Source organism: Anas platyrhynchos, chromosome 1, assembly GCF_047663525.1.
Source record: "Anas platyrhynchos isolate ZD024472 breed Pekin duck chromosome 1, IASCAAS_PekinDuck_T2T, whole genome shotgun sequence".
Taxonomy (NCBI): domain Eukaryota; kingdom Metazoa; phylum Chordata; class Aves; order Anseriformes; family Anatidae; genus Anas; species Anas platyrhynchos.
The window spans coordinates 87,439,528-87,466,597 of record NC_092587.1 but is presented as its reverse complement, the minus strand read 5'-3'; the positions used below and the strand labels follow the sequence as shown (position 1 = coordinate 87,466,597).

The following is a 27,070-nucleotide window of genomic DNA, read 5'->3' as shown; positions in this document are numbered from 1 at the left end:
CACGTTCGACCTGCAAGGCACAACCAGCAGAATAGCTCTTTCTCTTCGTGTATGAGCTTGAGACCTGGTACCACAGTTTTCTGTTACTTTCTTTTAGTGACTCCTGATCAAGGGGGCTCAATTTTTTTTAAGTTAATTGCTATTTATTTTATCCCTGCAATGCTTTTTCCCCCTCGTATCTTCAGAAGTCTGCTCCTTTCTGCCTTCTCTGTGATCCCTAGTAATGAAAAAATTAAAAGATGAGCTTTTTGTGAGCTTATTTCTGATTATTATTTGCTGCGCTGGCACAGCACAGTCTATCATGAGGCAATGGAAAATAAGAACTCGCTAGTGCCACAGAAGTAAGCACGTCTGATCTTAATCCACATATTGTACAGGTCTCTTGAGTAAGGTGGGGTCAGTTTTAAATGACGCTTTCACAATCACGGATATATTTTCAGACTCAGCTGTCTAGGTTAAATGCAATTCTTTTTTGTTCACTTTTTCTCTGCAGGAGTAGCATTTTGGGTGAAATTTTTAAAGCAGCACTGAGAAGGGAAAGATGAGAGCAGCGACGTTACCCATCAACAAATGTGACACGGGAGCCAGCTTCTTGCATGAAGTGGGTGATTCCAGATGCACTTTACTGTTTCCTTTTCAAAAGAAAGCACATCCTCTGACTAGGGCAGGCTGTGGCATTTATGTTAAGTGAACAAGGTTAGGACGTCGGCTACCTGCAGAGGTAGGTATCTGACCGCAATGTCTTGATCAGAGATCAAGATGCACTATTATATACACGACACCTTTCCATCAGAGACCAGAACTCATGCCATAGAAAACAGAAAAAATTACCAGCACAGGGCACATTATCAGAAGGCCACAGCATGAATTTTTCTCAACAGTCGGGCCTTCATCTGTGAGAAGAAACTGCTCATTTCTGTACTCTACTGGGAAAACCGTATGTCCACTATCTGTTAAGTGGGCCTGAAATTCAGAAATTAATTTGTTAATGGATTAGACATTTGCAGAAAGCCTGTTTAAAGAGGCTGGACTGCTCTAGCCTAGTAAAGGCCAACTTCCCATAAGGACATCTTTGCAAAAGTACTAGAGAAAAAAACCTCTCCCTCTCCCCAGTCCCATGGGTTCTTACTGAAATCTGGAATAGCAATGCAGTTTGTAGTAATGTCTACATCACGTTCCCAGTGTTTGTCTCACACACCCTCTATGACTTGTCTGTATCTGCTTCTTTTTCCCGTCTCTCACTCCTTTTTATCTGAGAGGCTAAAATTTCACTTCTCTTAACAGGCAGTTCTTTTCTTCACTTTGAATTTGGCACTTGGAATGGGCATTTTCTAGGGATCACTTTCATCTGATGATTCTTCTGATATTTCTTGCTATTTTGCAAGTGGTATTTCTTAATGCAACAACTAACTACACTTAAGAGCTAAGGTCCAAAAGGACAACTCTTCTACCAACCTTCCCCTCTGCTCCCTATGCTGGACACTCCCTCCTGCCCTAGCAAGTGGTACAAGGCCTCAACCACGAACTTTTGGAAATGTTCTCTCTCATTTAACATATATATTGAGTTGATGTTTATTTTCCACTGATGAAGATCTCATAATGCTTGGTGAGTCAGGTGCATAAGTCCAACCTTTGCAAGAAGTAGGTTAGATAGCACCTAAGCAGAGTGTAGGTCAGTCTCTTGGCTAAACCTCACTGTGGGCAGACAGTAAAGTCAAAGGGTGCACCTTCCCCCTCATCATAAAGGGCCAAGAGAGGAGGAAGTCCAGCCCAGCTACTCTTTGGGTTTGGTCCTGAGAAAAATCAGGGGAGATGGAAGAGCTCTGGCAGGCACATGAGGAAGCTGGAGATACAGAGGAGATGTTGGAAATTCAAGCTTAGAGCAGGCACATTTACACAGGTTTCGGCTTAGATATTTATGGAGAGGGCCTCCTGGCCCCCATGGCCAAAAACCCTATGGCTCTGAAAGGAAAAAAAAAGACTTAAGAAAGCCATGAGGTGCTACTTAGTAAAATGATGTTAGACATCTGTTAGGACTTTGCACTCCTGATTTGAAATGCTGAAGATAGCTGGTACCTGAAAGAGGCGACTAAATGTCAGTAGACAGTAGGCTTAATCAGAGCAGAAGCAGATCATTGAAAGGCCTGATGTAACATTCAGCCAGACATTCAAATGAACACAAAAATCTACAGTGCCAGACTGAACCATGACGGTGTGTCAGACTGTGAGTTGTCTTTCACAAGTCGTAGAGAAAAGAAATGGTATTGTATGTGTAGATAGATATACACTTACATGGCAACAATATATGTGTACAGTTATAAACACAATTACTATTTTTAAATTATTCTGGCAAAATATTGTTCTCTATAACAACACAGAATTCTCCACAGTCCTGCAGTGGAGCCATCACAATCGTTTCTCAATGCTCAGTGACACCACGTACTTCTTAAAGCAAATCATTAAAGTAGGGCATGACTGAGGGAAATACGTAAGGTCATGAATTTGTTGTTGCTGTTTTCAAATATGGGGTAAATCTATGCTCAGTGGAACTGCACCTACATGAAACTTCCACTCAACAGACTGATTTCTGGATCATCCTTGTATACCGCTAGTGTTACTGAGTTTTAAATGCTCGTTTTCTACTGATACCTACTATTAATAGAAGCAGTTTGGGGACAAAGAAGCCCCATGCATTCACGTGCTGGTGCAGTAAGTTACAGTGCATCAGGACTATAGTATGAAACTCAAAAGGTTGATGGGAGGGGAACAAGGTGAGAAGTTTTGAAGCCATGAACACTGAAGAGAGCCAGCACAATCAGAATATTGCCTTGTTACCAAGAAGAAGGAACTTGGACAACATGACCCTTACTTGCTCTCCTAAGCAAAGTTCTCACAAAAAAACGAAGGTGTAGTTGTGCTGCAGTTATCACCAATGTTTCTGCCACTGAAATATGAGTTGCCATCACTGCAATCACCAGAGATGAAAATGTGTAGAAATTAAATTGTTACAGCAATATATCTGCCTAAGCTACTGCTTTGGCTAGATGAGCCAGATTAGCTCATGACAGATGAGCTTCATGAACATTTCATTGCCAAGGAACCCTGTCAAAATATTGGTGATTTCTCCGAATCTGTTCAACATCATGGAGATGTCAAACGAAATCTGAAAGGACATTATTTTTCAGGAAGAACAAAAACAATGAAAGCATATGAAGAGAATGAGCTGAGTTTTTTCCTCCTCCATTACACATTGCTGTGGTTTGATTGACTGCTGTCCGTGCAAATACTTTAGCATACACCCTGAAACCCTTACTCCACTAGATGTTGGTGAACTGAATGTCTGCAAAAAATACACATCTCTGTGTTCCAACAACCAGGATTGCAAATTGATAATGTACTTTTACCAAGTTGCAGGTACCGTTTCATCACAACACGTATCGCAGTTGAGTTACACTATTCATACTACCAGCAATGGGTCTACCATAATCCCCCTGGCTCATAGTCGCAATGCTACAGAATTGGATGTATCCAATGTCTGGCCATCACATTTGTACTTCTCATCAATCACAAATCTGAACTGCATTGACATAATTATGGTAGGTGATACAAAATGGTAACTGATAAAAATCTTAGAAATCAGACTCTACTTCTTGAAGGTTTGTTATTTAGAAGACACAATGAGATACTATTTACTTTCATTTATGGTATAATTCCACGTAAGCCAAAGGAATACTCGAGATATAAATTTTGATGGATTTGATCTATTTGTCCCAGAATAAAACAATTTGATCCATTTGTCCATTTGTCACAGAAACAAAACAAAATAAAACAAAACAAAACACCACACACAAACACAAAACACACACACACACAAAACAAGATAGACTAGTAAATAAAACTTCTACTCATATATCTGGTTTTCTCAAGAACCAAGAGCCAAGCTATCAACCTGATAAACAGAAAAATCGAGTACCCTTCCCTGCTCTCCTCTCCTCCAAAAAAAAAAACCCACCACAAAAACATCATCTTTGGGGAATTCTCCTCTCTCACTGAGCTTTTATTATGAGACTTGTTTTAGAAGGAGCAGAAGAAACTTGCTACCTAATCCACCGATGCCTCTGCTAGAGGAAGATTTATATTAAAGATCATGTCTGCCTACATTCTGAGGGGCAAGGTCTGAGACAAGGAGCTTTTTCCTAAGATTTTAAGATTCATAGCACCGCTGCCCAAATGCTGAGCTAAACAACGATGTTACTGACAGTCAGGAAAAATACTCAAATGATTTAGAATTTCGTTGTTGTTGTTTTGGATGACTGTCTCCTGTCTCTGAAGATTTCCCTTGCAAGTCAATCATTAAAGAGTCAGTAACCAACACAATGAAAAGACTAGGTAAAAAGAACCACGAACGTGTTTTCCCAAATATGCATACCGTTCTTCCCGTGTGCTTGCTGCCTCTGGCCTCAAACTGTACAAATGAAAGCTTGTTTGATTTATGTCAAAAACTATATATAAAATATCACACAGGATCCACAGAGAAACAGAGCCACTCTGGGCTTTGGTTTCATTATCCATTGAGGAATAACTGACTGCAGCCTTGGAGTACGTAGAACTGATCAAAGCGTTTGCTTCCTCACAAGCAAAGAGAAACCCACTGTAGATTTCCTGTTTCATGCTTCAATGCCAAAACACAATGAAAAAAAAAGTTCTAGATGAACACGTGAATTATTCTAAAACATTGTTCAATCAGATCTGATGGCTACGCGCATTTGCGAAGCTCGTCATTTGAAATGTCAAGTCACTGACAGCAGCGTGTCCTGAGGTGTGAGGTATGTTTGTGATGATAATAGTAATTATTATTATTTTTAAAGTTATGTATCATCTGCATCAAAACAGGATTTTTCTTATGTATATCTGAAATGTAAAGATGTCAGTGACAACTGTGTTATTCAGGTCTGGGTTTTAAATACCCTGTGCTAGAAAAGGTCAGAGTCAGGATATGACTAAATATCATTTCTAAAGCGCTTTGAGTTATTTTTCACTTTTCTCCTTAAACTTCATGCAGTGTGGCTGATGGAAAATGATTACTAACATTAATAGTAGCTGAAGTGATTTCTATTCTGCACAGCATATACAGCATCATGCGGTAAGGAAAATAACAGCTATAATTATTGTTATTCTTATTCCAGTATTAACAAATCATAAACTCTTGGGATTTATTGAAATTCAGCTCTCCTCTGAGCCTCTCTGAGGCTATTTCTCTGGTCATTTCAAAACTTTCTTGAATGAAACTGAAGGCAGTTGGCTCTGTTGCTGGATAAGTTCTGCTAACGTAGGAGGGCTGTCTCCTGAGTGCTAAAAAGACCATTTCCAAATCTTCAGCATCTTCTTCCTTGACAGCAGAAGTTACTACACAGAATGATTTAGATGTTGCTGAAATGAAATTCTGCAGGAGATCCAGTCTTCCAAGAGGAGACGTGGTAAGGAATGGCAGTGACTTGTGGGGACCTAATAACAACTTCCCCACCTTTTATTCCTGGAAGGTCACACGCTCTAGACAAGCAACTCTCTGGTGTTTGCTTTGGTGTTCTGAACGTAACCCTATTTTTTCCCCATAAGGAACGAAGTTCTGTGAAGAAGAGATTGGATCTTTAACTATAGGCAATCTGACAGCTACCTTACTCCTGCTATCTCCCAACAGAAATTGTCATACGAAAATGGCTCATAAGAACAAAATCATGAAGGAGCTTGCAGATATTTTGATCTCTGCCACGACCAGCAAGAAGTACCATAGGAGATGGAGCAGGAATCTTAGCTGTAGGGGAGCTCAGAGCTATTCTAGTTCAATCAGATTTCACAATTTGCTCTAATGAAGAGCGCTGGCAGAAGTTCAAAGCTACTCCAGGTCTCGACTCTCCCTCCACATTACTATAAAAATGACTGTAGAAGTGTTAACTGCAGAGGAGCCAAAAGTTGTTTTGGTTCCAGCCTTCCCCAGCAGGAGTAACTGAGAAAATAGAGTAGGAGTGTTAGCTCTGCTCCCAGCTCCCTCAGCCTCGTGCAGAACACCAGAGACGCCGCCGGGAACACAGCAAAGTGTGCCCAGCGCTGTCCCCTGTCCCAGCTCCTACCTCCTCAGCCGCTCCCTGCAAAGGCCACAGATATGGGTGCATCAGCTTGGTAACTCCCCAAATACTTCAGAATTACCATTAACCTCTGCTGCTGATAACCCCATGGCTGCTGGAGAGGCAGAAGTTATCAGGAGAATGGCTGTATTCAGCCAGCATTGATTTCTTCAGCCTTTTGTCTGTGTCTGCTTTCTGTCTCGTTTGGAGGTGGTTACTGTTACTACAAGTAGCATGAATCATGTCTCTGTTAAAAAACAGAGCTTCAATTGTCTTACATAACCCCTGGTAACTGAATGTCTAATAATAGCAAGCCATTTCCAGGTAGGGAATCTGTCTGTGTCCCAGACCCAGACACATGCGCGCGCATGCACACACATATTCATATTACTTTTTACACCTCACTTCTGGGAAGGAGAGAGCTTTTAACATGCAATGTGACAGTTCTAAGCTGCAGGACCTGGCAACTATTATTTTAAAATGCCATTTTTTTCACTTATTGCCTTGAGAAGCTGGTCCAGTACGAGCAATTTGCTTCACAGCCCAAGCGGCGAGAGGTAGGGAAAAGAAAATGTAACAGCAGTGTTTGGTTTTGAGAAAGCATTAAATGGCAAAGACCGTGGCTGGATCTTGACCTGAAAGGTTAACTCTTGCTAGATGTGAACTCTCCATCTGTCTCTTAGAGAAGGCTCACGTTTTGATAAAGCTGTTACTTTCCCTAGTTCTGACAAACCTTTATGTTTTAATTCCCTCAGTTCTCCCCTTGATATTGTAAAGGAAAATGTACAACTCCCTCATTAATGTAAGGCTAATAGATAATGTTGCAAATCAACATTGAGGTCTTCCAATGAAACTTCTTTTTATTTGTATCGTAACCCACAAGTAGTAAACAGAAAGGAGGAGTTTCTAAAGATTATAATGGCCTCACAACATATCCGAACTTTTCAGTAGGAGGTCAAAGAAGAAATTCTCCCCGGTAATATTGCTGCTGTTCTGTGAGACATTGGACTGTCCTCTTGCCAAATGGGACAAAATTTTGCTGTAGAGAAATGTGCTGTCTGGCCCATCAATTGTAGTATCCTGATTGTGGTTAATAACTAACTGAAGACTCTTAAAAGGAAGAGAAAAATGCAGATGGAATGGTTCCAGACTGTTTCACAAGGTTTTCCAAAGAAACCTGTTCCTCTGACCTCTCTTACCATCAACCAGCGTATCTTGGCACCTCAGTTTTTATTATATGGTATTACCAACACAATAGCCAGAGTTCAGCCATTCCAATCTCCTACATTTTCTTGCTTTAAGAGATGGATCAGAGTCGGGGGTTTGGAAAGCCAATTTCACTTCTGGATTTTTCAGCTTTGAGAGTTCAGTTTAGGTTTATCTCTTCACATTCAGGGAATTTGATAATAAATAGTTAAAAGCTTAATGCATGACATAATGAAAAAATGTTTTCCTTCAGCTTTTATTTCTAAGGTTATTATCTTTTCCATCTCATAAAATATTTCTTGTAAGTTTGTTGGAAGTATTTGAAAATAGGAAGGTTGAACATATCAGATGTCAGACTCTGGTTCTATGTCTACTTCTGACCAAGACGTACCATATAACCAGACAATAACTTTGAAGAAATCCATATTTGCCTGTTTTGCAATCTGTGGACAATCATTGACAAAGTTGTATTGTGGGATCAAGAGTCTTATTAGGGTCCTGGATCCACCAACCACTGGAGAGTAAAGCCTGAACTGAACTACAGCTAAATAGTTTTTGAACTTATGAACTGATTGGACTGGTCAATGGGTGCACACTGGCTTTCATGGATGCCCTCCAAGTAAGTTAGTCTCTAATATTCATATGATCTCAGACGGATTTCTGTGAGTACAACTGGGAAAAAAAAACAGACTGGTACTTTTATTTGTTATCAAATAAAAACCAATGGTTGAGCAGCCACAAGCCTACTGCGAAAAGTCCAAAGACCCAAGCAAGTGAAAAAAACAAATCAAACAAGAAACCTGCTGAGTTGTAAACTGTAGTTTATCAGTATCATGCAGTCATGATGAGCTGACTGTGTTACTGCCCTAGGGTAAGAAGTTCTTACCTTTTCTGCAGGAAGTCAAATTAATTTGCCTTCACTATCTAGTAATCCCCTTGTCAAGCAGTAAGAAATTCAGATATTGGCCACTGTGTTACAGCGTACTATTTAGAAAGTTGAAAGAAAGAGAGAAATGAACAGAAACCACAGATCATGCATGAGTTGCTGAACTTGCAACACTCCCTCTAGAAAAACAGGATTAATATTTAAATTGCTGATCACAGTGCTATGTCCCAGATTCCAGCTAAGCACCTGGGAACACAACACACCTTGTTACACCAATGGGACTGCAACTCCCATTGAAAATATTCACCAATGTTCACGCAGTAAAGGGTTAAACCAAACTTGATCTCAAGTTTATAAAGGCATCCTGACTGGCTTCAAGTAGACACCAAACATCTCTGCATCTGGAAAATGGAGCCTGCAATTGACTGTTCTGTGCCATCTGCTCTCAAGAACATTTTCTGCTCAGGAGTTGCATAAGCAATGAAAAAAAAGCACACAAACAACTTCCTGTACCACGTTTTCGGTCACTTGTAATGACGCATTACAAAGTAAACCAGCTAAATATGCACAACTGTGCCTCACTCCAGATGACAACATGTATTATATAAGAGCAATCCCTGACAGAAAGTCATTTACTTTAAAATATCACGACACGAAGAGCACCCAAGGGTAAATATTCACTGTATGTGAGAGTTGGGGGCAAGTGACACGGAGAATTTTGCTTCCATCTCGAAGCCCAAGTACAGGTTAGACACTAGAAAAAAATTAAAATGAGTACTTTTTTTTTTTTTTTTTTTGATTTACAAAGTTAGACAGAACTTGTGGCATCTCCTTCTGTAAAGGGGAGTTTAACTTGTAATGAATGTAAGCTTTTTGTTGTTATTTAATATGCCTTTAATGTGTTTTAGATTCAAAATTATTCCTATCCCGAAAGCTTTTAAAAACATCATTTGTTTAGACTCACTTTGTTTGTCTGTTGGGAAGCCATGGCCTGATTTAATCTCATATTGTCACATAAATAAAACAATAACCACAGGAATTAGAATAGTTTCACCAGAATAAAAATATCTACCTCTGAATGGGTTTCCAAGCCTTTAAATTGGGTAAGTATGTATGAGTTGGCCTGCTTCTCTGATGGAGCCGAATGGAGATGTATTGGGAAAGCCCACTATCACTGCAGGCACAGGGAACTGCTGAAGGAGAAGGGTGACTGAAACCTAAAATGAAGCCAGGTGCTTAACTAAAGGAAGGGAGTTTGCCTCTGCCTTGGTGGGTTTTTGGTGCTGAAGTTGAGATGAGTTTCCCCACTAATGAACAGACTCAGGCTATCAGTTCACAACCCTTAACACTGGATCACCCTACAATATAGATCTGGCCCGCTTTGGGCATGGGCACGTGATCACGTTACTATCAAATTAGCAAGAGTTTATGTTGCTGCGAGAGAACAGACGATATATAATCTAGCCTGAAGTCAGAGTGGCGCAGACAGGTGATATCTGATCTGGCACAACGCCTGCCATATGAAGTTAATCCATTTGTTCTGAAAACATTTGAACCGGTATGTGAATTTATCCTAGATCAACACTTCATGTTATATGGCTACAGTGTTTTCGATCGGGTATTATGACCTGGATCCACTGTACCCCCAAACCACAGCTTCAGAAACTGTTTATCCCAGAGATGGTACATCAGCTCAACCGACTCCATCCATCTACAGGAAATTTGGGGGTGCCAACAGCTCCAGGGGAGAGGAGCTCCTACATACCTGAGAAGCAGAGGGTCCTTGTAAAGACTACCCTAGTACAGAATAAAGGGGTTTACTTCCAAATCAGCATCTACTAGTGCCAACAGGCCAAACAGACTAAGAACACCATATTCTCTGATTATCTTCAAAATATGGTGGCTTTTGTTGTTAATATGTGTTTTTCCTAGATAACAGACCCTGTAGGCTAGAACCTGCAGGACTAGATTATTCTCAGGAGAGCAGTTCATTTCTACGGAAATATCTCAGCCTGTGGCAAGAAAGTCTCAAGTTAATGCAAACTGTTTTATGATTTCAGCTGAATTAAGCAGGTGCACAGTTCACGTGGGTCACCTCTGCATGGGAAGGAACATCAATATATTTTCTGTACCTACAATTCATTAAAAACAGAACCTGGTTCATATCCTCTTTGCTACAGCATCCTTCCTCTGCCTCCCTTTGCCACCTAGCCCCTTCCTCCTTGACTAATGCCTTACACCTCCAGCCATCTGAGAGACACCGAACAAAATTTTGTTCATAATTATACTGGTGAGTCTCCTCCAGTTTTCATGAAAGTTACATCCTCATAAATGAGAGCAGAATCCGTCCCTCTGTCTTTTCCAAAGGAAGACTAACGATCAAATAATTTTCTCACATCTCTGTTTGCACTTTCACAGTCTGGTTACATTGATTTGTGTCTCATAAGTAGACATTTCCTTTGTTGGTTACAAATCAATGTTATAGACCTAGCCTGCCTGCACATTTTTCCCTTCCCTCTTACTGTGTGAAAAACAAAGTGCAGCTTCAATTCTTCTTGCTTTATAAATGCAAACTTCCTTGATGAAGCAAAAGAGAGAAAAGCAGATAAAATTCCAGCTCTCCCTCAAAAAAAAACAGGAAACGTCTGTGCTTAAATTTCTAATTACTAAGATGCTTTATGGTATGATAAACACCTTTATCATTCCAGTCCTGCCACGGTTTTGTTAACCTAGTTATAATCCTCTGCTTCAGATATCACAAGATTTCCCATAGCAGCCCACTGTGATATCACAGACAGATATGACTTCATGGCATGAGTAAGGAAAAAAAGAGGCAAAGGTTTTAGTCTGCAGCAGGACTGAGCTGCCACACAAAGCTCCTGAAAAGGATAGAAAAGAAAAGGGTTTGCAATTGGTTACTGAGAGGCAGTGAGCTTTTTGACTGGAGTATGAAAATACAACAGTGAAGATAGCTGGGTATTTTACTACAAATGGATACGCATGATAATAGAAAAGGAGTAGTAAGAAACAGAGCCATCAATCAGAATATACCAAGTGAAAGAAAGAACAGGTGTAAACGTGGAACATCTCAGTTTGATTTGCCTTTATTAAAAGAGCAAGAAAAAAAGAAAAAAAAAAGTAAAAGCAGCTTCAAGTCAATCTCATCAATTTTAATACTAAGAAGAAGTTTAGGAAATGACAGTTCCACCAATGTGATGGAAAACTCATGGCTGCTAAAATAAAAATAGAAATAGATTAGAGCTGGCATCAATAATAATAATAATAATAAGGTTTAAAGGATGTGAGATCAAAAAGGAAAATAAAAAGTTTTACAAATATGAAACAAGGACTGCTACGCTGCCGTCACCACCATCAAAGAACATCTTCAGAATTCAAAAGGGAATTTTATTTATTTTAAAGAACAGCTCTATGAATCAGGAAATCTGGGTCCTACTTACACCTCTTCTGGGGAATCTATGCCTGGCCTTGAGAAAGATATTTCAGCTTCTCTGTAAGGCCAGTCAAGTTAATAACAGATCAACTTCACAAGCAACTTATAAAGTTTAATTCATGAGTGTTGAGAAAATGCTTTGAGTTCTTTATGTAGAAACTATTATAAGGAAGGAGAGACAAAAAGGAATGTGAGGATTCAGGTAACACTTAAAAAAGAGATTCCACAACTCAACCGTTTCCTGGAAATCACAGGAAAAGAACAAAGCACTTCCTGCCTGGATTTTATTTCCAAAGGAAGCTTAAAGTTTCCCAGCCAAGTGGGCAATGTTCTCAGTACATTCCCCAACATTACCTCCCCTCCAAAATAGGTGAATCAGCAACTAAGTGGTAACAGGGAGCCCTGGCTTTGCTGTTTGCTTGCTCACCCTCACTCCCTCCTGGACTGCAACCCTGCAGCACTGTCTGCGTGTGCCCCGTCCCAGCGAGGCATCGCAGTGCAGTTGGCCTGGTGGGAAAACTGATGAGGAGAAGTTATGGCCAACCACATCTCCCATTCCCTCCTCACTACTTAAACAGCTCAGCACAGCCTCTTGCCAGCAGCAGTTCAGGCAAGAAGCCACAACTGTTGCTCTAAGACTTTGGGGACCAAACATTCAGTCTTTTTGTCCCACCATTCCTCAACTCTAGGCAACTATCTGCTTTGCTTGTGTTTAAAATAGGCTTTCTAAAACTTGTGGGTATTGTAATAGTAGACGTGATAGATTGCCAATGATAGATTAAATCCATAAACTAGGTTAGAAAGAAAAAAGAAAGAGACATGAAATGAGCAGACTAAAATCAAGAGAGTTGTAAGAACAAAAAATTATTCTGAGTTGATGCAACTTTTCCAAACCATTTTACTGAAATGTAGATGACAAAGCTACCAGGTAGCCATGAGATGGACCTGCGGTACCAAATCCATCATCCAATAATGTTGTTTGGGTTTATCATTGTCATAACTCTGGTTTCTAGTAAGAGTTAATTATAAAGTAAGTACTCGAGAGGCAGAACTGCCCATACTTGGGTTAGTTTAATGATCAGGAATACAGTCTACCAATAAATCCAAGCAGTGATATCTTTCCAGTTCAAGAGGACCAGCACAACCACGTTCACCTATAGCATGGAGGAATCTCAGTATGCATTTCAATGCAACTATATTTATAGCTACTTGTTTACAGCATCTGGTGCCTTCCACTCTACTCTGCACATTTTTCCTATCTTGCACTATCAAAGCTACCAGACAGTGGAGAGGTATGTATCTTTCCCTTATCTTATCCTGACCAGGCTTCACTAACAAGGACATAAATTCTGCCTTTTCAATACCAGGCTGCAATTAGCACGGAGGTCGTGACACTGCAGTTAGCACAAAGGTCACAGCAGCTCGGCTGCCCAGGGGTTTCCACATTAGAGTAAAGCAAGAACCCAAACCACTCCGGGCATATGGAAAGGTATAAGCTTCTATAAGTCTGCATATATGCATGCTAGGAGTAAATATTTAAGTAACAAACAGCATGAAAACATGAGAATGAGAAAAACAAAGTTGGTAAGCACAACAGCGATCAAAATATCTAACTGCCAGATGGACAAAATAAATTTACCTGGTGGTGAGCACTGTGAAGAGAAACGAAGTCTTGCCTTTTACATTTCATGCATTTTTAGAAGCTGCTCAGATTATTTATTTACTTTAATCTGACGTCAATTCTGCTGACAGTAAGTGCTAGAGCAAAACTTCGACTGGAATACAAACACCTTAAAAAATTCCAGGTTATCTCAATATGGTGTTCCTTGGTTTTTATATACATACATTCATACATATATATGTATATATAAACACCAGAAAGTGAAACACCATGGTTCAAGTCACCTGGAGACCAGACCGAGCATTTTGCTGCAGGCTCATGTTACTTTAAAACCTAGTCTCACAAAGGCTCATTACAGGTCAATGTGATTTCTTTCCCTTAACATCTCCAAGGAAGCATCCTTCCCTGCCTTGGATGGACTTAGGTAGCCAAAGGTGAGTGCCGGTATTTGCTACACGTTGGAGCAAGTGGCCTCAAAGTCCCAGCCCATAGGACTGGCTCCGAAAGCAGGTGTAGCTGTTAACTGCAATAACTGAAGTACATGTAACGTGAGAGGCTTATATTCTTACACTTTAGGAAAAAGGGGGAGCAAGGGGACTGGAGGAGCCTGAAAGGAAAATTAATAAATTGAGATCAATGGAAGCAGCCTGGAGGCTGCTAAAAAGTCTCTTTTAAGAGCCACAGACAATGGCCACAGTCTAGACCTAACACACACAGAGAGAAAAGTCAAGACAAATCAGCACCATTAAAAGCTAAGTAATCACATCACATAACAGCGAGATACAGCAACAGTCTCTCTGTCTGGGCTCGGAGGTGAAATCACCTGGAATGTGACATTTGTTTCTGGGCACCTCCTCATCAGAGTGATTGGAGAGAGTTCAGAGAAGAGCCACATAAACCGCCAGGGTGGTGGAAAGACTGAGCTACCAGGAGACGAAAAGCTACATCTGCATAGCCCAGTTACATGCCAATGGCTAGCAGACGAAGGGAAAAGCAGGAAAACAAGCTGCGTGTAATTAAAAGGTGCATATGCCAGGGAAAAGGAAGGGAAAGGAAGGGAAGGGAAGGGAAGGGAAGGGAAGGGAAGGGAAGGGAAGGGAAGGGAAGGGAAGGGAAGGGAAGGGAAGGGAAGGGAAGGGAAGGGAAGGGAAGGGAAGGGAAGGGAAGGGAAGGGAAGGGAAGGGAAGGGAAGGGAAGGGAAGGGGATAACTAATAACAAAAAGGTGTACAGATAAAATCAAGAGCAGTAACATAAAGATGAAATTCCCAAGAGCAAATAGTGTAGAAGAGCAGGCTCCTTAGGGAAGGAGCTGAAGGTTGACTGTGTGTTTAGTGCTGCCCTAGACAAAACAGTAGACATGTGATGCACACACAATCCTTCATTGGCCCTGGCGAGATGGGCTGAGCAAGTCCTGATTGTTTTTCCAGTTTGATGACTCCAAGGTACACTGTGTTTTTCTGGCCTAAAAACCATCCTTAAAAAACATGGAAACCTGCGAAACACACTTTGGCAGGTTAGATGATGATTAACCAGAAGGAGACTAAAATTATGTTTGGTGGATAACCCTGTGAATTGGATGGAGTTGCACAAGAAGAAAGGATTAGACCAGCAAGGAGCAAAATCTCAAGGGTTGAGGAGGTGGCTCTTTTAGCATCAGATGGTACAATAAGGAACAGCCAGAGGAGTGGATAATCCATTGCATGAAGAGGGAGCATGTATGGATCAAACAACAGATCTTACAATAACGTGGGGGAAACAGCTTAAAAGAATATGTGACCTCCTGAGCTGTGAGTTGGTCAGCCAGTATCGAGGAAATATAAGTGGCCGCACCACAAATCCAGAAACCTGACCTAGGCTCTCTTTGTAAAGCATCCTAAAAAGTCAATGACAAAAAGATTGAGCCTAGCACTCTTCCATACTACTGAACAGTGGATATAAGCTTATAAAAGAAAAAAAAAAAACAAAACAATACTCCCATTACTTAAGTATTAAAACACAGCAAAAAGCTGCATGCAGACAAAATCCATCACAGATCCATGCAGGGGGTGGCAGTGGAAGGAGGGCAAGCGTCTAGAAATGATGAGATGAAACGCTACTGTCACTTCCCATCCATAACCCCCCAGCAGCAAGGAGTGCAGTTGGGAAAACCACCAGCTAAACCAGAGACATAAAAGTTAATACATGAAGCAAAACAGATCCTGACTGATTTCAGCCTGCTCTGGAAATATTCCTTACCTTTTTAAATGAGAAAGAAAAGAACTTCTGGATGAAAAGCAAGGGGGAGGTAGAGACAGACAAATAAACTTGATTTTACTGACAATTTTCAGCAAGGATGAACTCTGTCTTTATAGCAGTGGTGTTATTAAAGATGAAAATTAGGTTAGTGGCCTATCTATTTGAGTGTCACCTGTTATTCTTTTTATATATTTTAGAACCAAGGCTAAAACATAAAGTTTCTTTGAACCAAAGACACTGATTTAACCCCCCTGTGGCCTTACACAGGAGTTTCTATTGCAGACGCCAGGTAGCCCTGACAGTGCACCACCTCCTGGCACAGTCAGCTTAGCCTAAGGCCTAGGAATACACCTCTACTGACTATGGGATCCTTTTATGATGTGAAGGAAAAAAATCTCACAACACTTCAGGTGACATTACACAAAGTTCATCTCTGTTTATGAATTATTTTTCAACTAGCCCTCCTCACTGGCTCAAATACGATACGCAGAAGACTCCCTTTGTTCTACCTTACTCAGTGGTGCTTCCTGCACAAAATCCTAAACCTAAATGCAATACTGCTTACTGTGCAAATCATGCACTGGAAACTGAAGGTCCAACAAAATGGAGATTTCAGAATCAGTATCAGATAAGGTATTCTCATTTGTCTTCAGACCATTGCAATTCCTTCCAAAACCCACGATTTAATAAAGATTGGTTGTCTCCATTCATAGCCCAACTCCACAACCCCCTGTGCTGGCACAAGTGGGGGACTTGTGAGCTGCAAAGTGTTGGCAAGTCTGAGTAGCCAGAGCGGGATGTCTGTTCAACTGGTTTGGTCCCTGCAGCCCACGTATCGTCAAGCCCCAGCCTGGGCAGCCTATTCACTTTCTGCAGTTCCCCTCTAACTAACTGTATGTACCTGTCTGTCTGCAGAGCCAAATATAGCTCCTTCTGAAAGAACAGAAAGGAATCCCTGCTGAGCGTAATGGAAGACAAGGTTTCCATGTGTCTGCCTGGTGCTGCGGAGTCCTGTGACAAAGGTGGCTTGAGGCTGTGTGTTCATTTTCCAGCTCATACACATTGATAACTTGACCTCCGCACTTAGAAGATACATGCAATGTTTCGTTGCTTACCTCAGCTTCTACAGGCCCCATATCTTAAAACCCCATGTATGTCACCGCGGACTTTCCAAGCAGCTGACAGACAAAATGCTTCTGACAGCCATTCTGGCTAGGGTAACACTTAAATATGAGGAGGAAACACAATGCTGCTCACTCCCTCAAGTGCAAGCTAATTTTAAAGTTAATGCTGTAAGCCCATGGAGATGGGATGCTTTAATGACCATCAGCCTGCCCAAAACCAGCGCTCCTAACCCTATGGGTAGTGCTGACGTGACTGACAGCTGAGAGCTCTTCTAAACACCAAGCAGAGCACTGCAGTCACTAGCAACTCAAACTGCTTAAAATGGTGTGATTTTTATCACTTTGACAATACTTATGACAATTCTCTTTAAGCATAAAGGGATTTTTAAAATTTGCTAAGATTTATAAAATGAGCCTGCCTAAAAGTTTGATGGGTGTATGTAAACTGATCTTTGAAATCACATCCAAAGAACAGCCTGATTGTGCCTTATATCAACATTAAAAAAGGTCTCTCAACTCACAGATATGACTTGGGATCTCCTTCCCTCGGTTTACAGAGCCTCACACTCAGCTCACTCTCCCACTTCCCTTTTTCCCCAAAGTCTGGGAAACAGATAGGGCTTTCCCCCCAAACATAACAATTTTTGACTTTCTCTGAGGAAGGGAGAGAAATGAATGTGATAACCGTTGAGACAAGGAGTGTGAGAGATTCGATGTGTGAGCTGATCAAGCTAATTTGTCTGTTGAGAAAGAGACCAACCCCCCTAAAGTCCCTCAAAGATCCAAAAACATCTCTTAGATTATGCCTGAGAACAACTTGGAAGTTGCTGCCATCCAGGGAGCGCTAACACATTAAATGCCATGGCAGAAAATATACTACACAAGCAAGAAGTTGCTTTGTACATGAGCTGAAGTTTTTAAACCATCCCCCACAGAGATAATCATAGTAAGATCCATAATGAGAAAGATCTTGTTACAATTCCTCACCAAACACTAATGTAAACAACACCACGCTTCTATATTCAGAAAGCATCTACATCCCTGACAAGTCTTCGGAGTTTTGAAGACCAGAGAAACGAAAGCTAGACAAATGCAAGCAAGTCTTAATTTCCAGATACGGGTATTTTAACAAGTGAAGGGTGAATTAGGATTTTTTCCTGGTACATAAAGTATGAGGTACCAGAATACCTAATCTCTAATTTATGGCTGATTCAGCTCCTGCTAAAATAAGAGATGCTGGCGGATCTAAATAGGAGGCTAGGACATTTCAAGAAACCCCAGAGCTATTGCCAGGTCTGACTGGCTATGATACACAAAGATGCTTCTTCAGGCAGGAGCAACGAGCGTGGTGGCACCCGACACGAACCATGGTCCTGCTCAAACATCCCCTTTTTAGCAGGGATCTGCACAGCCTCCCCTGTGCTACTGACTTTCTGTATGCTGCCAGCGTAGGTGCACCTACTGCTGGTGCAACAGATGTTAAAGCAGGAAAACCTGACTCCCAGCGCGGAGGGATTAATGGGGCATTAACATTAAGGCCCCAGTTGTGGCCATTTAAATGCTAACAGCCCTAAGTAAGTTAGCCAAAACACAAGCTTGCAGTGCGAGCCACTAGAACTTAATTATAGAACATTTGGGGCCAAAACTTGCCCCAGGATATGCATGAAGTCATCCTGATGATGCTAATGGAAACCCATGTGCTATATATTAGAAAAGCAACTGGTTCTAAAAAGGGGCTATTTTAAAGCGGAACATAACAGGTTAGTTTTTGCTGAACAGTCCTTTTACTATTTACATTTACAAAAATAAATCATGTCACAGATGCCCCGACTCATCAGCTGGACTCTGATTTACATTCTTCGCTAATATTCCTGCAAAAATCAGCTAAAGAAAAGCTTGGTTTTGAAGCCTAGCATGTTGAATTAATGTTCTGTTAAATCTGGCAGATTTTGTCCATGGTTCTCTATTGACCCTTGTTGTAATTCTCCTTTTGACGCTCTTCTGATGCACCTTTTCCCATCCAAAGTGCTTTTCATGGTCCAGAGATGCCTTTTTTTTTTTTTTTTGACTGAGCAGAGTGTATTTTCACCTCCTTTTCACCTCCCAGAGCAGTATTTCAGGGCCCATCATGAGGTATACCATTAAACCTAAAGCACACACGTGGCTCCCCTCGCATTGCTGCTAACAGGCCTGTTAGATTTCAAAGCTGCTGGGCAGCAGCAGGTAAATGCAGCTTTTGTTTTAGCAGCTCAGTTACAGCTAAGTGAGCATCTGCCCTGGCTGTACACAATCAACCTTCTATTTCAGAGGGGTGTAATTGTCAGTACATTTGCTGCCCTTTGAAACTTGGTGTGCGAGGCTTCAGCCTGAGGCCCCGCTGCAGCCTTTAGGACATTAAAAGCCCCATCCTTCGCTGCTTGCTACCATATGCCATTATTTATATCCATGTAAAACGAGAGGGGAATACCTCACTACCTAAAGCTCCCAATGATCTGTTTCGCAAGGGATTCATTAACTATGAAAGAGGCAAAGCTGGAGAAAATCAGTGTTGTTACATGGTTCTGTTACTTTCTATACACAAAATACCGAGCAAAACCCTGCTGTCGCTTTACAGATTTTCCCATTCCTGTGGACAGGATGGGGGCTCTAGAGAAGTGTGCAATCAGACTTTGGTTTTCAGCTCTAATGCATCTTTTTGCAAAGTGGGAGCTCAGCTGGCTTCATCTGCCACTTCTCTTTTAAGAATGTCACCTGTGGAAGTTATGGGACCGTTCAGTCACATCCAGCCTCTGGCTCCCCCAGAAGACTTTTTATCACCTCTTCTTCAGGGAACGCATTTGTACTTCTGTTTTATGTCTCCATGAATGGCCCAGGTGCAACTTTGGAAGCAAAACTGGGGTGAAATTCAAGATAGTAAAAGTTCCCTGCCTTTGTTGTGGACTGCCTTGTGGCCAAACAGTTTTCCACTTTAAAACCTAGATGCAATCTGTGGCTTGCATTCATTCCTTGGTCTTCAGAACATCCCTTTAGGAACAGGCAGCAGAGTTATATGGTTTACAGAGAAACAAGGAGAAAGTAAAATAATAAACGTCCATTAATTGCAGACACCCAACCTGAAATACTTGTAACTAGATTTTGGAGGTCTTTGCTTCGCTGCTTGTGTGTTCAGAATAGTTTCCACAAAGAAGGCTGAAAAGTAATCAGCACTGAACCAAAATCTAAGAATGGACAATTTCAAGCTACTTTACCTACGTGAAGTTATTTATAGCATGTAGGCAACACATACCTGCGTTTGAGAAAAAATATCCAGCCTCTCAGTGCACACTGACATTGCATAGCATATGCATTAGTGTTTAATGAAGTGTTTGGGGTCCATGCTAACTTTGATTTGTAGGGCTTTAAGTCATGCAGCTCCTGCGATGCTACTGTATGCTGCTATGAATACAGAGAAGAATTTTTAAGACCAGCTGAGTGCGTTACACTCAAACTCTCTTTATTTCAAGGTAAATTGTGAGTTTAATCTCTTCCAAAGGTTTCAAGGATCCTATCCACCTCTTCTGGGCAGATATTCTCAGGAAAGGATGCACTGTAAACTGCGTCCTCCCTTTCCATTGTATCCATTTGCCACTCTTTCTGCCTATTCCTTCATCTGCTTTTCCTTTTTTTGTCTCTATTTATTTCCAGTCTTTCCCTTATCCTTCCACTTGTTTGCAGCTTTCAGATACATATTTTGTAATACTCTCTAATGCACACTTTTTTTTTTCTTCTGCTGTTCCTACTCGCCACTCCTGGCACTGTCAATGTCATATGCCACCACAGTATCTGGGCTGTAATTTGTGTGTTTACCTTTACCTTGCATTTATTATGATAAACTCTCTGTCTCCCGCCCTCACCTTTCGTTAACTCTGATTTCCTATCCTCTTCAGTTCATACCACTCCAGAAAAGGCAGGAGGGGGAATTAAGTGCTTGTGGAGGCAGTGCTGGCTGTCACTGATTGATTGACAACAAGCACGGTGCCTGCAAGTGCCGAGATGCTGCAGTTTGTAGAGTGAAGGGAGACCTCGGTGCCCGCTACGCCCTCCTTGATTGGAGAGACGTTTTGAGTGTGACTGCCGATCATTGTTAGCCCAGTGACTCCCTGCATTCTCCTCACTTCCTTCTCCCAAGCTGTCAGACTGGCAAGGCTCAGGAGAAATCACAGGTTTCCTAATTGCATTTGTGCCTGCACAGAGAGAAAAAAAAAAAAACAAACTTAAATACAGGCTGGTCAGATCTGTACTGATGATGGAGAATGTTGCACTCCATTCTGTGCTAGTGCGGGCTCTTCAATTTGTGCCTGGCAGCTTCCTTGTTCCCGAGGACAGAAAGATAAACTGTGGCTTTGTATAGATGGGGAAGATGACAAAGAGAAAGGAGAGAAAAGGAAATTCATTACATTTATCAGCACAAACACTTTCTCAAACGATTCCTGCAATTTCATGTACCAAGTCCCCTCCATGGGTGTCTCTCTCCTGGATGGCTGCATCCTGGATTCGTGGAAAGAGCTTGTGCCTTTATCCACACAGCATGATTGAAGACCTTTCATGGTGCTGGTCTGTCTGTTCGGACTCTTCTGACTACTCGGTGCTCAGATGCAAGGCACCACGTACCACTTCCAATGACATTTCCTCAGTTAATAATGCCTCTGCTACTCCCTCCCCCGTTACAGTGAGAGGCTGAGAGGGGCTTTGGCTATTTCAGCAGCGAGTTGTGCTTTGGCAGCCAGGTGAGCCAGACAGGAACGCACAGCAGCAGCCAGGCTGGACTCAGAATCTGACTCAGAAGTGTTGAAGTTTTCCTATGATCGCATAGGACAGATCGTTCTTTTAACAGGCCATTTTTCTAGTCTAACCAAACACAAGGGTTGACTAAGTCAAGGTGGCCCAGAAGCTCTTGGGAATCCCGGCGTGTTTAATGATCTGAGAGAAAGCAGAAGCCACGGGCAGTCAATCTCCCGGGTTATGGGTGGCTCTGTGGGTAGCCTTCGTTTATGCAGCTCATTGGTCACGATTACTGAAATAACAACAAATTGCTTTCTTCTTTTTTATCGCAAAGTCTCCTGGGAAGCTTATTTTGCATACAGTGACTCAGAATGCTGCCTGCTAAGCTGCACGTACTGTATGTCTGTCTGGAACAAGTCAGGGTAATTTGTCCTCTTGTTTACAGCAGCCTATTTATAATGGTACAGAGTTGACCCAGGGATACACGAAGTCCCCTCTCTCAACTCTCAGAAAGGGGCTTTTCACCCTCATCACAAAGCCCAGAAAGCTACAGCTCCCTCAACACCGCCTTCCAGTGAAGATGATCACCAAGGGCAACAGGGATCAGAGTGGCTCGGAGCAGGCTTTGATGAAATAGATCGACAAGAACATTTGTTGTGTCATGAACACAGTGAGACCCCCCTGCCCCAAGATGATGTGAGGCCCAAAGAACGGAGGACAAGTATCCTTGCATATGTAAGGCTGGTAGTATCCACTCTCACTGTTTTCCCCAGAAATAAGTTGTTTGCAGAGGGTAGTGTCCTCAGAGAGACTGCTTTCAAAGCTCAAAACTGCTAGAATGAAATCTATAAAGCCACAACCTTTCTCAGTCAGCCAATTTCGTCTCTTAATAATATCTGTTTCAGAAACCACCGTATGTCACATATGTGGAAGGGATATGCATGTAATAAATCATACATGTGCACTCTAAATTAATTTTTCACAGGAGTAATTTTAAGCGTCCTACATTAGCATCTCCTGCTGGCTAACCTTTCCCCCCAAGAATTAGATTAACTCCAAACAACCGCTTCTTCCCATATGATGAAACAAGTTCTTTTTTTTTTTGCTGTTACAGATATAGCATTCCTCCTTAAACCTGCAGCCTAAGCCTAAAGTCCAGTCTTTATTCAAAATGTTGTCTTTATATTCGTGTGCAATTTCTATCTCACCTTAGAAGAAATGGAATGTCTCTGCTGTGGAAAAGACAGCAGGTTTCATAATCAGATGTGTCATGCTTATTTTTGACCCTGTTGTAAGATCAAAACTAGTGATTATATGAATAGATTTCACATGTTTTTTATATAAATATCTACATATATGTCTGCACACACACATGCACAAAACCCTCCAATAATACATATTCATGCATGCATATGCATAAACGACTAATTAATCTTATTTTTTCATGTATATATAATTACTGACTTGAGTATATATTTATACTTACATGCATACACTCACATACACAGCTTGTAAGCATTTTACTCTCATTAAATGCTTTCTTCCCGAGCTTTGTGCTGTCTCTTTTGTGGTATCTGAAGTATCTGGCTGAAGATGAAGGGATAAGATGAATTACCCCTGTACTTAAGAAAAGAGACCCAATATGCCTAAAGCTTACCTAAAATATTTTTCTGTAATCTATGTATCATTAAAGAATACAAAAAACTTTTCCCTCCATCCTCTTTTATTTGCAATGAGCAACACCATTTGGAAATGGAGATTACAAATCTCCCAAACCCATGTTAATAACACTATGTACCACATCAGGAATACCATTTCTACTATAGCATTCTTCATAAGACAAGCTGAAGCAGACACTGACTCTTCTGCCTTTGCTCGCAAGCCTCTCCTCCACAGTGCAATTTCTAGTATCTCAAGCTCCTTAATGCTTACAAAGAAAACAGCCTTTTTTCCTGCTCCCAAATTCATTTTTCTTCTCTTTTCCTTTTAAGATTTTAACAATTGCATAGATTTTTTTTTTTTTTTTAATTTCACCGTGTATCTGACTGTAAATTAAAGTGGTCCAAAGCCCTCGAAAAGAAATTCTCATCCCTGAAACAATAACAAATACAAGGTGTGAATTTTGCTATGACAGTAAGAGTTTCTCTGTCTACAAGACAATCCTTTCATTTTCAAAGAGGATACACGCAACAGGGTTAGAAGCTCGTGCAGTCCTGAGAGATCAGCAACACTATATATAGCAACACTATATACAGAAAAGCCCTAGATGTAATTTTCAAATTATTCTAAAATATGTTTACAGTTATTCCCTATCTCTAAGGTTGGTCATGAAGGACCAGTAGAGTTGATTGAACAGATGAGTCAGAATGGAAAAATGTAACCCCTTTTTATTTATGTTACCCAGGTTTTATTTATTTTTTAATTATATTGTTATTCATTTGTGTGTGCTGAGCAGCTAGGATAATTGGTTTATATCCCTTTGGTGATATATGAAGGATTCATTTTTTTTACCATCATATTTATGCTGTGTGTCTGGTCATCTAAGACATATGCTTCCTGTTTTTAACTGGATGACAAACTTTTCAAACAGGAGGATAGATTCCAAATGATGCATTAGCATTCATAATCATAAAAGTCTTCACCTGCACATTTCTGAAATATTCATTAGGAGAGAATTATGGCAGAATAAAGCAGAATCTGAACAAATATGCACAGACACCATTTTGTGATGTTTTGCCAGGCCAGAGATTAAAGACATTTTAGAGACAGAAGAAGAGTACAAACAATTGAAATGGGGAACTGTAACATTTTTGTAAGTGGTTTTACTTTACCACAACTTTCATATTATGAATTAGACAGTGATATAAAATGTGATAAAATCATATGGAAAGTTTTACGTTACTAACTTATCATAGACTTCTCTACTGTCCAGGAAAGTGACTCTTCCAAACTTGTGCCTTTAAAAATGTTATTATGTCAGGTGTCAAATATTGCCCAGTCACATTACACCACTAAGAAGAGAAACCTTCCTATTATTAATCATTTTAGCCTGTGGTTGTATTTTGTTGTTTCCTGGCAATCCCACTTCAGGCCCTTGAGCTTTCTCCATCCAGAAGGAGTGGGAAAGAAGTGGAGGTAACAAATCTGGTTATTGGTTGAGAGCCACACACAGCTTTCCTTTCCCAGAGAACAGATTTCTGCATTAGTACGTGATGGTGGCGGCAGCAGAAGAGTCTAATTTGGATTGCAGCGACTTTAAACGTTTATTCCTTGGTCTTCTAAAAAAGAAGCCTTTGAGCTCATTTGCATTATAGTCTCTCACCACACCAAGAATATGGCTGGCAGAGAGCTGCTTTCCCCCAAGGCAGCTCCGTTTTCACCCTAGCAGACCTGGCCAAAACACCCAAGAGCGGCGCAGGAGGGGAATGCTGTGTGGGGCCGGGGCTGGAGGGGTGAGCGGCGCCAGCTCTTCCCCTAGTACCACGGACAGAGCAGGCAGCCCTGGGCTTCCGCTGACAAGAGCGAAATGAGGCCAGCAAAAAGCAGGAACTTCTTTCTTCTTAGCTACACACGATGATGAGACTAATTTTTGCACCCACTAACCTGTTGACTGGCATTCTCGACAGTTGCTTGTCTTAATCACTGTAACTTGGAGGGAAAATAAAGGAGAAAAAAAGGATAAGATAAACTCCAAAAGCTGTCAACAATGATTTCTTCTGATTATGAGAGCTGCTGAGATCATATACCACTGACATCAGTAGAAACCTGTGCGTAGCTCAGTATCCATCAGATTCCAACACCCAAAGACGTGATTAATGTATTCTGATATGAGTCACAAAACTAACTCCTTTGCACAATGCTTTGAAAATTATACTTAAGACTGGGAGGAGAGCTGGACCTCACCATTCATCTTATCATCATCCTGTTACGAGGGAAAAGCATTTTGTACAACCAGTTCTATACTCTACTGCTTTCATATTAGGTCTCACTCCAAAGGTCTGCATTCCCAACATTTCTTTCTTTCCTGGATACTTATGTGGGATCATGTAGCTGTAGCATAAGCTCATCTCAAAACCTTTAATATGTTTTGTCTCATAAAATCCTTGTAGATCACTAAGTGCTAGCATTCCATTATACAAAGTGAGAACCTAAGGCTTGTAGAAGTTAAGTTACTTGCCTAAGAGTCACTTTTAATATGAAGAAATCTGAAAATCAGACTTTGGAATTCCAACTCGGTGATGATTTAACAATTGCAATAGTTATGGCTTTCCACTTCAGGATTAAAGACCCTCAAGACCCTTTTCTCCTTTCGTCCTATGTCATTAAATCAGAGCTTGCAGCTTTGTCGTTTCTTATTGTAGCTGGTATTGGCAGAGGCTGTAGTGCTTAAAGTCCCAAAAGCCAGGAACCACCCCCACAGGACTTTTAACTTTTGACCCTACCTTCTTCCTTTGCTTCGCTGAATTGCTTAACATTCCACGCATTCCAAACATTTTGCAAGCTTGAGTCTGAGTTTCTCTATGGGCAGCATCAGCTATTTTTTGTTTTGGCAGCATTTTCTGGTGGTGTTAAGGTGAGATGCACAGAGAGCACTGAACACCTATTGCGTCTTTTATAAATCTGAACTCATTGCCTACGAGATTCACTCTCACAGACCATTTAAGAGCATGGCTGTTTCCTAGACCCATACCTCCTTTCCTCCGTTCTCTGCCAGGATGTTCTACTGCTCTGTTCAATCTCTGAGTGGTTGGTCTCAAGACAGTGTGTTTTTCCCTCAGCTCTACTGTCCATGCGCTTGGTGGCACAGTCACATGCAATTTAGATCACTCAAACCCATCATTAAGAGATCTTGTATGCCAGCAGAGATACCACAGTAGACTGAGACCATCATGGTCAGGTGTCATAAAAAGAAAAGCATGTTTGGCAGCCACAAGCTTCATTACATCTCCAGGAAAGGACTTTTACAAAATGAGGCTCCCTTGGTGCAAGAATCTTGTCTATGCACATTTCTCTACAACTTCAAGAACAGTCCTGGAGCCAGATGGCTAGCAAGTGAGAAGCAGGCTGAAGGTTCTTTTCCTGATGGAAACAAAGCATGAATACCAGTTACTTTCAATACCATGCTCACTGTGCTTTGGCATTAGGAAACATCCTTATGCACGGATTTCTTGCTTTCTAGTGTTTGTATGTTCTGGCCCAATGCTGTTGCAATGTACATGTTAATGAGTGCATTTATTATATAGCTCACTGCACAAAGATTTCAGTTATATTATAGAAAACTCCCTAGTACTGATTTTTGGATCAGATATTTTCTGCATGTATTTGGAGTCTACTGTTGGTTATTAAGCAGCTTTTCTCAATTTTTTTGCTCTTGGTTCTGTCTGGGAATAAAGCTTAAGATGGTTCTGCCCTCTACTACTACCTTTTTTTCCCCTCCCCTATATCCCAGACTACAGTGTAGACCTCTCTTAACCCAGTGAGACAAGATAAGCCTTTTCTGCCTGGCAGCGTTTCAGAGACATTAAGTGTAAGAGAGAAGGTAAGTAATTCACCATGCCTCCCCATTTCTGTAATGGGGGAGGACATCTTGATACATTTACAATACTCCTCTGGGGATATTTCATCAGTTATACCTAACTCTAATGGACAATAATTGATTTGAA

At 41.1% G+C, this 27,070-nt stretch overlaps 1 protein-coding gene across 38 annotated transcripts in view; it reads right to left on the bottom strand.

Annotated features, from left to right (window-relative positions):
* ZBTB20 (zinc finger and BTB domain containing 20) overlaps positions 1-27,070 on the bottom strand; it is a 522,330-nt gene that overhangs the window by 62,193 nt on the left and 433,067 nt on the right. Inside the window, exon 9 of one of the 38 annotated variants that reach the window (XR_011812419.1) lies at positions 17,066-20,869. The exons of the other annotated variants lie outside the window; for them this stretch is intronic. The gene's annotated coding sequence lies outside the window, so the exon portion shown is untranslated. Of the gene's footprint in view, positions 1-17,065; positions 20,870-27,070 lie in introns of those variants that run through there. 38 annotated transcript variants of the gene reach the window in all.